This window comes from Schistocerca piceifrons, chromosome 1, assembly GCF_021461385.2.
Source record: "Schistocerca piceifrons isolate TAMUIC-IGC-003096 chromosome 1, iqSchPice1.1, whole genome shotgun sequence".
NCBI lineage: Eukaryota > Metazoa > Arthropoda > Insecta > Orthoptera > Acrididae > Schistocerca > Schistocerca piceifrons.
Genome location: NC_060138.1, coordinates 596,156,770 through 596,162,230, shown reverse-complemented (window position 1 = coordinate 596,162,230; position 5,461 = coordinate 596,156,770). Strand labels below are relative to the sequence as shown.

Genomic DNA, 5,461 nt, shown 5'->3' with positions numbered 1-5,461 from the left:
CAATATCAAACTTCCGAACGACTTCTGAAATGTAACGTCCCAGCTACAATTCCACTTTCAATGTCAGTTAATTCCCGTCGTTCGGTTATAATCACGTCGAAAACCTTTTCACATAATCACCTGAGTACAAAAATACAGCATCGCCCCTTTGCGTACGCGATACTACCGCCATCTGCGTATGTGTTCATGGCTTTTGTCACCTCCGTGTAGTCGTCTCCAATACAATAGTAATCTGTGGTCATGATCTCGAATAGTAGCAGATCACAATCAAAATACTGCTACAAATAGAAACAGTTAATTTGTAAGATGTCCACATAATACTATTTCTTATAGAGAAATAATTATTCCTGTCTAGCTACAAATGTTTCTGAACATTAATATTGGTGAAGTGTGGTCATCACAAGCATCCGAGTAAACCAAGAATTACCATCCTCTGACATGATATATTCAAAAAGTAGCCACCATGTCGATTTGCCTTCCTATGTCATTTTGGGACACTTTCCCCTACCTCGTCTGGTTCCTTTCAATTATGCTGATTTCTGTGTCCCTTTATGTATAACGTTGCCACAGCCGTCAAAACGAAACTGTTCTAGGAATTTTCGTTATCTGTCATCCTCTTGCAAAATATTTACATGTTCCTTAATATCATTTCCCTTAATTTCGTAACGTATTCTAATGTATGCAGCCGCAATGTCTTTCGAATGATTCCACAGAAAGTTTATTACAATTTAATTGTCTACGCCAAACGTAAGAAAGCAGTTACTAACATTGGCTGCTACAAGCGTTCGGCCACCAATTTCTGTTGAGATCACCGGCCGCTGTGGTCGAACGGTTCTAGGCGCTCAGTCCGGAACCGCGTGACTGTTTCGGTCGCAGGTTCGAATCCTGCCTCGGGCATGGATGTGTGTGATGTCCTTAGGTTAATTAGGTTTAAGTAGTTCTAAGTTCTAGGGGACTGATGACCTCAGGTGTTAAGTCCCATAGTGCTCAGAGCCATTTGAACCATTTGAACCATCTCTCCCTCTCTCTCCCTCTCCTCCTTATTTAATTTAGTATGAATACGGGTGCCTTCATCACACACACGCACGCACGCACACACACACACACACACACACACACACCTCAACACAAGTTTGATTTTCGTCTGGTACTTTCCCTGTAGGGATTCCATCTGTCTCACTTCCATTTGTATTTGGCTGCAAAGAAACGCGATCCTTTAATGGACCAGTTCTCAAACAGAGCGCAAAGTTTATTACATAGGCTAACTGGGGTCAATTCATGTGTCTTCTTTTGCCAATGACGTAAGGTGTGATGTAATATTATTTATGTCACAGGTTGTAGAATTAAATATTAAAGTTTGCCCCTGGGTGTTTTTTTTACGTTCGTATATTAAATATTTAATATAAAATCCTTTTTTTTCCTCTCGTAATATGTAACAGTTTGAGAATGGGGAAGGGGAGGGGTGGGAAGGGGATTTGATAATTTCCAAGAATGTTTGCTTATCGAAGCTGCGGGCTCCAAACGACAGATATCGAACGTGCGTTTGTAAATCGATCATGCGACTTTGGTGGCGGGCGTTATGAGTGAGCATGCTTATAGTGGTCACTACAGCAACGACAAAAGAAAAGCTTTAATAAAATACTTGTAATTACAAAGGAGACGACTTACCTCAGTCATCGTCATGAGAAAGTCCATTTGATGTGTATGCTACGCGAATCATTCCCTTTTTGCCCTAACCTGGTTAAACTCTGCCAATGTCACGCAAAAATATGGGTAGAGTGTCACATGCGTTAACTTTTCCTTGCAATCTCAACTTATGGAAAAAAGGAACTGAAACAAGTACAGTTCGTCTTTTTCTCCTGGACGCCCTTATCTTCTAATGGAATATTTGACAGATTTCTTCAGCCACTCGATGTTCTGTGTGTGCATACTAGGGTCATCGAAGACACGAACTCCACAGAGTGGTTGGCGAACTCGTGGTTGAGTCCTTCAGCTTTCAGTGTCTTGTAGGAATGAGAGTCGTCTGTAATGACTTTATTACCGGGCAGTCTCTGGACAACAATCTCATAACAAAACACTTTCGGGATTCTCGTTCTATGCCACCGAATACCCAAATATGTGTGATTCCATTCTTTGAAGGTAGTCCTCCCTGGTTTTTCCTTCTTGATGTGTGCGATTCGTCCACTTCAACAATTTTAATTGGTCCACCGATCGGTACATTGTCGTTCGTCGCTATTACATAACACACTTCTCTGCAAAACCCGAAATAGTCGCACACGGTATTAGTAGATAAGTCAGTCTCCGATGCTGTTGCTTGCAGGGTGTAGTCCCTAATCCAGCGAGATAGAAGAATTACGCTGGTCTGGATGGATAATTTGATAGTCGTTCGTTTTTCACACTTTCCACAATGAAACTGTAACGCTATTTCAGCATCAGAAATCTTGTTACGAAGTTTTATACACTTCGCCCCACCACAGTGTACACAGTCCCTCCCTTCCTCATCCGGTATTAGTCCATATTTGCGACAAAAAGTCAAACAATCATCTGCATTGCATAAGCATGAAATTAGATTCTTCCCCGTGAGGCAATCGGCCGAAGAAACGTCAACAACACCAGACATCCCACTCACTACCAACATGAATCGTCTGGGTTTCCCCATCAACTCACAAATAATTTATCATAATGCCTGCCACCACAGTCGCGTGATCGATTTACAATCGCACGTTCGATACCTATCATTCGGAACCCGCGGCTTCGATAGGCAAAAGTTCTCGGAAATTACCGGGGATCTGATTTGGGAAGCTACGCGTTTCAAACATGGCATGTCCTGTTTTATTCGTAATGTGTTCATTACTCATTTTAGTTGTTGCATAGTGTACTATAGTTTTAACTGTTAGCATTCTAATTGCATTTTCTGTCTTTCTTAAATTGTTCTTGTGAGCCACAATCTGTTACTGCTCTGGAAGCACATATGTGGTAATTTCCTTCATAAGTATTTAGCGTTTTCCATTTCGATGTTTTTGCTCTATTTTCGGGTAAAGGTCAAGACTAGAGCCAGTGGCATACTCACGTGTTTCGTGCTGGAATGTTGTCAGCGCTTGACTTGAGGTATGATTGGCACAAAAGACGGTGTGTCAGTTGTTTGGTAATACCTGAACAGAAGAAAGAGTAAAAATAGCTGCGACGAGGATCATGCGTTTGATTGCTCCTTTATTGACTCCCAGGTATTTAATACGTAGTACTATTGCAAACCTAAGGAAAGCGTCGTTATCCACTACATTTTCGAAAACACGCTGAAAGAGTTTTGACACTTAAGATCGTAAATGTGATTGCTGCTCGTTCCGGTCGCAGCTGTTTAAAATTCCCTTCTAGCCCCAGAGCTAATTCTAACTTCATATAATTCGTAACATATTCGCAAAAAGTGACAACGATGATTACTAACGTAATTCTCGCTGATTCCACACGTAACAACGGTAAAAGTCTACAACTAATCTAGACTTTAGCTCTAATTGCGCTGTGCGGTTATTCAACGACACTTAATTAGCATTTTGCCTTTTCTTTTATTCCTAAAATTAAGAAGTCTCGAATTCAATAATTCTTCATACCAATTCTAGGGTTTGTTATTTTCCTAGCTGCTGAAGTTGGTGTGAGTCATATGAATTCTAGTTACCGATTCCAAGGTAAGTCATTATTCGCATTTCCTATTTGGTGTGTGTCCGAAAGAACAGACACCATATCGATATAAGTTCTGGCAACACCAGCCAAGACCTTCTTCTTCTGTGCAGATGCACACATATTCTCCGAACTCTTACGGGACTTGGTACGAATGTCTTCCACGAGTAATGAGTGTGTTGGGGTGGGACATTACGAGTGTAGTGTGTGGACATACAAGGTGAGAATGTGGGTCTCGCGGGAGGCGAGTTTCGCTGTCTTCTGTGCCCTCGGTGGCTCAGATGGATAGAGCGTCTGCCATGTAAGCAGGAGATCCCGGGTTCGAGTTCCGGTCGGGGCACACATTTTCACCTGTCCCCGGTGATATATATCAACGCCCGTTAGCAGCTGAAGGTATAAATATAATTCTAATTTCCTTCATTTAAATAGCTACATACATTCATTCAAAATTATGGAGGTGCACCATCGTACTGAAACTATAGCTGTCGCCAAACACAAAGTGGAACGTTTGCTAATGCTTCAGGTGTAGTATTGCAAAGAAACATAGGATACGTGGGAGCGTACAACTTGTCCGACAACTACTAAGGGCTCAAAAGCACTCCTCCCACGATTCAAGCCCGCAGGTTTACGCCAAAGCGTGCCTGAAAGCCATGCTCATGAGTATTCAAATGGTTCAAATGGCTCGGAGCACTTTGGGACTTAACTGCTGAGGTCATCAGTCCCCTAGAACTTAGAACTACTTAAACCTAACTAACCTAAGGACATCACACACATCCATGCCCGAGGCAGGATTCGAACCTGCGACCGTAGCGGTCGCGCGGTTCCAGACTGTAGCGCCTAGAACCGCTCGTCCACTCCGGCCAGCCTCATGGGTGTCATGTGTATTGTGTTCTTACTAATATAGGTTGTTTTGGAGGTTGAAAATACTCTCATGAGTGAGCTTGATTCGGCAGTACATATCAAGTTACTTATAAAATGATCATTATCCTCTACTTGGGGGAAAAACCATTCACAAAACTGCACTCGTCGAATGCAGTCTTCTGGCCGCTGGTGTTGAGTTAACGTGTAATGATATGTATGCAGTTCTTCATCATGGCAACACTTGAATAACCACTCTTTGAGATGTTTGGAACTGCCGTGCCGTATCACGGCTACTTCGCTGAGGTGATTAGTGAACGCTTGCAGAATCACGTCCTCTACTTGTGGTGTACGTCTAGTCCTTGATTGACCTCTGTCCATTACTTGTGGATGAAGATCGCCGGTTTCCCGAAGGCGTTGATACAGGCGACGAGAAACGTTCTTATCAGGATGGTGCCTTTGAAGGTACCGCTTGTAGCATACACACGAGCAGCATCGACAGCTTGGTTATCGCTTACACCCAGCACCAAAAGCATATCGACCTATTCATCGTTTATGGACTCATCCGGAAGGCGCCCTACATGAATTTGGCGCAAGCTGATATGGTTGCGCACTGTGCACTTAGTAGACACGTGCATGCAGTGTAATGGATCCCACTGTCATGTAATAGGATTTTGTCATGTAAAAATGTCCTGTTTATAAGCTAAGGAACGGACGTCCAACAAATAAAAAAGGTATCTGACGACGATTAGTACCATAGCTCCTGTATGGGTGAGTAGACTGATGTCCCATCATTCATTTTTCTTTTTTTTTTTTTTTCTTTCATTTTGTTCATTATTGTTCTCGGTTTTTGGTGTGGGCGGACGTCACACGACCCACTCTTCAAGTCCATTATTGAATCCTTCTCTCAGATTTATTATTATTGTTTTTA

At 42.4% G+C, this 5,461-nt stretch overlaps 1 non-coding gene across 1 annotated transcript; it reads left to right on the top strand.

Annotated features, from left to right (window-relative positions):
• Positions 1-3,937: 3,937 nt before the first annotated feature.
• On the top strand, positions 3,938-4,012 carry Trnat-ugu. Its single transcript has one exon. It is a non-coding gene; the product is annotated as a tRNA-Thr (tRNA).
• The last annotated feature ends 1,449 nt before the right edge of the window (positions 4,013-5,461 follow it).